The sequence below is a fragment of the Panthera tigris genome, chromosome A2, assembly GCF_018350195.1.
Source record: "Panthera tigris isolate Pti1 chromosome A2, P.tigris_Pti1_mat1.1, whole genome shotgun sequence".
NCBI lineage: Eukaryota > Metazoa > Chordata > Mammalia > Carnivora > Felidae > Panthera > Panthera tigris.
Window position 1 is genome coordinate 108594575 of NC_056661.1, and position 6800 is coordinate 108601374.

Here is a 6800-nt window from a genome sequence, read left to right on the forward strand (position 1 = left end):
GCAGTCATTGGACCTGCTACTCTCCATTGTGGGACACATTATTTTCTGCCATACACTTCCTCTTCCTGACGAACAAAATGTACATTCACCATGGCTATGAAAAAATTGCAAATCAAGCATGCATGCACAAAGTATTTCAAAGCTGAGGAAGTCATTGAAAGAAGATACCTAACACTATGAGTTTTTATTAATTACATTGTCGTTGAAAATATGCAACAACTTCCCTCCAAAAAAGTTCAAAAGTGATCCACACATACTCTCATTTAATGGCAAACTTCCCTGCTAGGCAAGCAGAAGCCATTTACCTCAGTTTTCAGACCTGGAGCCTCATGTCTGCGACTTCTTTTTTCACTCAAGATTATGTAATTATTTATAAAAGATTTTAAGACTGAACTCAGATTTTATGTAAAACATTTCAATCCTGTGTTTTGTTCATGAAGCTATGTGCAATCCTTAAAAGCTCAGAATGGATAAATCTTTAGCAACAGAAAATTAACTAATGGGATACAAGCCCTATGAAAGTAACTTTTTAAAATGAGTTAAGATCATAATGTTTCCAAACACCTTCATGTAGATATATTTTTTTTGATAAAACCAAAATTTCCATGGGAAAAATAGTGATTCCCAAAATGCTGAATTTTCTTTCACTTCTAAATGAGTTTACAGAGAGGGGCCACCTGGATGGGTTAGTCGGTTAAGTGTCTGACTTTGGCTCAGGTCATGATCTCGTGATTCATGAGTTCGAGCCCCGCATCGGGTTCTGTGCTGACAGCTTGGAGCCTGGAGCCTGCTTCAGATTCTGTGTCTCCCTCTCTCTCTGCTCTTCTCCCACTCATGCACTCTCTCTCTCTCTCTCTCTCTCTCTCTCTCTCTCAAAAAATGAATAAACATTAAAAAAAATTCGGGGCGCCTGGGTGGCTCAGTCGGTTAAGCGTCCGACTTCAGCTCAGGTCATCATCTCACAGTATGTGAGTTCAAGCCCTGCATCAGGCTTTGTGCTGACAGCTCAGAGCCTAGAGCCTGCTTTGGATTCTGTGTCTCCCTCTCTCTCTGCCCCTCCCCTGATCATGCTCTGTCTCTGTCTCTCTCTCAAAATAAAATAAAAACATTAAAAAAAACTAAAAAATAAATAAATGAGTTTACAGAGATAATTTCTTTAGATATTTGAAGACAATTATTTGAGTTGAACTTTATTTAAAAAAATTTTTTTAATGTTTACTTATTTTTGAGAGGGAGAGAGAGACAGAGCAGAGCATGAGCATGGAGGGGCAGAGAGAGGGGGAGACACAGAATCCGAAGCAGGCTCCAGGCTCTGAGCTGTTAGCACAGAGCCCGACGTGGGGCTTGAACTCACAGACTGTGAGCTCATGACCTGAGCCCAAGTTGGACCTTCAACCGACTGAGCCGCCCAGGTGCCCTGAGCTGAACTTTAAAACTGGAAAGGCTTTTACATAAACCCTTAGTCTATTCAGCTCTTAGAGGATTCAACTCAGCCCCCGCATTGTGCAGATCAAATAGTAAAGATGTTTAAAAAACGAATGACTCTGAAGGTCCCACAACTAGTTTAGGGCATTGTCGGGACCAAAGCCCAGGTGTCATCCAGTGCATCACCTGCTCAGAGTGGACAGTGGGTAGGATTTGGGGTCGCAGGATTTCAGTCTGAATCCTGCATCCTGGTGCATGCTCCCTGGACAATCAGAGCTGGCATTTAACTCCTCTGAAACTTCGGTTCCCTTTTCTATAAAATGAGGGTACTATGATCGTAGATGACTGTTTTGAGTGTTAGATGAGATTTTAATGAATTAAGAAATGAGAAAGTACCTGGTGTATTAGTTTGCTAGATCTGCTGTAACAAATGACCACAGGCTGGGTGGCTGAGACAACAGAACTCATTGTCTCACAGTTCTGGAGATTGGAAGTCTGAGATCAAGGTATATCAGCAAATTGGGTTTCTTCTGAGGCCTCTCCTTGGCTTCTCAATGCCATCTTCTCCCATCTTCACCCAGCCTTCCCTCTGTACTTGTGTCCTAATTTTGTCTTATAAGGACACCAGTCATCTTTAACTTCATTACCTCTTTGAAGACCCTATCTCCAAATATGGGCATATTCTGTGGTACTGATGGTTATGATTTCAACCTGTGAATTTTGAGGGGATAATTCAGCCCATACACTTGGTGATTAAAAGTGTCTCTGGTTTGTTATAATTCATCGTAATAATATCGTAACTATTTTACTATACTCCTGTGCCTGCTGTTTTGTCAATAAATACCCGGTATTTGTCATAGTGACTAAGATACGGCAGGAAGGAAGTAATTATTCGAACATATCTTACACACATCGTAATGACTGTGGTATCTTTGGCTCACATATCTGTCTTGGTGTGAAGCAATGAGAGTTTTGTAGATGGTACCAGTTTTTCTTATAGATTATTAAATGTCGTTACTTTTAATAGCGATGTCCTGTAATCAGTCTTTCAGACTTGCCTGATACTGTAAAAATCTGTTGTTAATAAATAACCATTTTATTAATTTTCTATTTATTTTGAAAGGGAGCGCATGCACACGAGTGAGTGGGGGAGGGACAGAGAGAGAAACGGAGAGAGAGAATCCCAAGCAGGCTCCACGCTGGCAGGGCAGAGCCCAGTGCAGGGCTCGCTCTTAACAACCGGGAGATCATTACCGACGCTGAAATCAAGAGTCTGTTGCTTATCCGACCGAGCCACCCAGGTACCCCTGGAATTCATCCTTAAGAGGAAGTGTCCTGTAGTGGTAAAGAGGGCGAGTTGTAGATTCAGACTGGTTTGAGTTCAAATCTACCTTTATGATTATTACATTTTCTACTAACCCCTTCAAATTACTTCAACTTTCTGTACTTCAGTCATCTCATCTGCAAAGTGTGGATAGACAGCAAGACGTGCTTTATATAATCCGTGTAAGATTATGTAAAATAACTGAAGCAAACTGCTTAGAATGGTAAGTAGCACATAGTAAGTGTTCAAAAATATTAGTTATTGTTACAGAAGGTATCACTTGCTTCTCTGTATTATAATCATTGAGGCCTTGGTCCGTTAACTCCATTACATAATATTGAGTGTGTGAACTCCGTGACAGAAGAATCTTTGATTGTTCTTTGATTATAGCCTATCATAGGACTTAAACTTTCAAACCATGTTGTTGGAAAAATGAATTTGTCATCGTAACAACCTCACCAGATATGATTCTTTTAAAAATAAAGAAAATAAATTCAGATGTGTGGTGGTAACTGATCCAATGACATGAAACTGATGAGTAGAGAGATGACTCAAAGCCCTCATAATTGCTGATAATGAATCCAATATTCCTTTCAGTCTACCAAGCTGCCTTCTGATGTTAGGAAGTAAAGAGAGGAAACTGTAATCAAATGTTAACCTTCCCAAATGGAATGATGATGAGCTTTATGTAGAGGAAGATGAAAATAGCTTCATGTCCTCAAGGACTTTGCCTCCGCTGGAGGCTTTTCAAAAATATTCATCTAACCAGCAAACCAGACTGCTGAATAAATAAGCTTTCTCTAAACTCTAGCTTAGAGAAATAGACACATAGCATTAGTGTTTTGACATATAGGATGAGTTGATTGCCATTGCAGTTTAATCTTGACATACGATGGGGGCTTTTGTGTACAAAATTAATTGTTTCCCACGTCTTGGGGTTTAAATGCTATTCAGTTTATTAAAGGTAAAAATTTCAAGCCTAGCTTTTTCCTAAATCTACAGGCTTAAGACTCAATTTCAGTAAATTAAATTTACCAGATTAAATGTAACCTATGGACTTCAATACATTAAATTAAAAGATCATAAATTGGAACCCCCAGGTGGCTCAGTTGGTTAAGTGTCCGACTTTGATTCAGGTCATGATCTCACGGTTCATGAGTTCAAGCCCCACGTCGGGCTCTGTGCTGACAGCTCAGAGCCTGGAGCCTGCTTTGGATTCTGTGTCTCCCTCTCTATCTACCCCTCCCCTGCTCATGCTCCATTTCTCTCTGTCTCAAAAATAAATAAACCTTAAAAAAAGTTAAAAAAAATCACAAATTGATATTTTTATTCCAATAGATTAAATTCAATTAATAATTTATTTTACAAGCTTTGTTAATGAAATTCCCTCAAATGCTTTTAACTCGAGTTCACAAATTTAATACCTGCATAACTAATTCTTTTAAACTTTACTTGTTTTTATGTTTATTTGTTTATTGTTTGTGTGTGTGAGAGAGAGAGAATCCCAAGCAGATTCTGCGCTCTCGGTGCAGAGCCTGATGTAGGGCTTGATCCCATGAACCTGTGAGATCACAACCTGAGCCAAAATCAAGAGTCAAATGCTCAACTGACTAAGTCACCCCGGCGCCCCAGTTCTCTTAGACTTTTGAAATGCCCCACAGGGCAGATTTGCAGATGTCATTAGCAAAACCATTCTAACCACTTTAGCAATTCTTTTAAATATTGTAAATAGAAATTACTGGATAGTAATTTGAGTACTATGAATCATTTAAATATTGCTCATGAACAGTAAATATCATTTTCAAATTAATATTCTAATTTTAGTTTATTTTTAATCAGTCACAGGCTAATATTCAGATTCTTTAAAATATTAGCTTTTCTTCTATCTTACCAACACTTAAAGAACAAACACATAAAGGTATTCCAATGCTTTCAAAACTTATTCTTCCATTTCACATAGAAGTCTTGATACTATGAATCTGAGTGAGGAACTTTTTCAGTTTTATTCTTACTTCCATTCCTCCTAGGGGTTAGCAAAGAGAGAGCAGATTTACCTCTCATGTGGACAAATGTTTCTGGGACTCAAGTTTGGGACTATGATAGGCATCAAAGCCTGCAACATCGTCACTGACATGTTATACTGAGAGTTGTACAATTAGGTGTGTTTCTCAAGGGCAAGTGTAGAGCAGAAGCATCAGCACCGAGCCTTGGTCATATTCTTCCATTTAGGAGAGTGAGAAAAATGTGCTTGTAAAGCACACAAAGAAGCAGACAGAAAAGTACGAGGACATCCGAGACGTGCCATGCCCTGAATCCCAGTGTAGCAGGACCCCCAAGCCCTAGTCAACAACCAGCGTCAAATGCAGGTGAGACAGTTCAGGGCTGGAGCAGGGTCCCTATGCATGGGCTTATAAGCATTCGAATGGTTTCCAGAGCTGTTTCTGGAAAAATACTCACACACGGATGATTTTACAGTTATTTCAGAGGGCTCATTTGTACACTCAAACTAATTTCAGGATCCTTTTGCAGGATCCATACACCCCAGGTTAAAAACTCTTGCTCAAGCATTTGTGTATCTATTAGCCATCGTAAGGAGCCCACAGCTTTAGGATTTTGCATTTGTACTTGTTTTATAGCACAGTCTAACATTTCTTCCTGGCTATCAGAAATTTTATACCTGGTACTAAACTGGAAGGAATCCTAATCTCATAGGCATTAAAGTCTCTTGTTTGACCTGAATGAAGGTCCACGTTTGGAAATCCTTTTAGATCATGGTAGAGGTGTGCCTTATTATAGGGAAGAAGAAATAAAAAAGCAATTTAAAATGTATCCAGTGTGGGTAAGTGCTTTCCCTATGAACTCTAAAATCTTTTTGAAGATGAGTATTTATAAAGGAAACATTAACATCGTCCTGTTAAATTGAATTGAAAATCAGGAGAATTTGAAGTGAATAACCTCATAAATACTTAGAACCTTCTGTTGAAGTGATATGCTAGCGACGAGTTTGGATAGGCTGGGATCAGGGGTAATTAAAAAAAATACACTAGATGCTGTAACTACTTTAGCTATATATGAATGAAGTTTTCCTAATACATTAAGGAGACGTGTCCTTAGCAGTTGGAGTCTGACCCTAGAGTCAATATTGTTACATGACAAATACACTTCTGAGGGTGGGGACCTGAACAAGCAAAGATGCTGTCTGAAGCTGTCATTCCTCCTTATGCAAGTGACGTTTTTAAAAAACCTAATCCTACCTTCTGAGATAGTTTTACTATATAGTTTCAGATCCATGAAATTTCTTCTGGTGATTTTTTACCTTTATTTCTTTAAAAGCTATTATACCATTATTTTCATATCCAAAGTGAATACATTGTCATACAGTCACGAGTAGAGTTTTCTGTCTTATTATCTGGCCCTCTGTGCACTGACATGACAGGTGTTTTATAAGGGACAGTGGTAAATGAATACAATATGCAATATGGAAACACAAAAACATTACATGTCAATATCAGCTTGATATATAAAACACATGGTATACTCTATCACATAATACAACACTTCAAAATTAGTGAGGTCTTCTTTAACAAGCAAAAAGCTTATAAATTTTAATATTTTCACCTACAGCAGAAAACACTCTTTACTATTAAAACAAATGGGTTAAAAAAGAAAGTACTATTATACTTATACTTTTCTCACCTTACAAATAGTCATAAGTAACTTTCTAAAACCTCATTTTTGTGTGTGCCTATAATTGAATATATTTCTTGGAAGATCAAAATAATCCTTCTGTGACTCCAGATTTCCCTTGAGTGTGCTTGTGTGTGTCTTTTATATACCAATTAATTCTGTTATATTGTTTCTCCAAATGGAATAATTGGTTTCAAAATCAGAGTTTGGATAATTGTGAGGTTTTCAAAAAAAAAAAACACTTCTATAATGTTGACTTAAAGAAATATGATCACTAATGGCTTTCACAAATTGATCTTTTTGGGACACTTTGCACTATCCAATTTTTATGTTTTATCCTTAAAGTTAAGCACCAATGAAACAG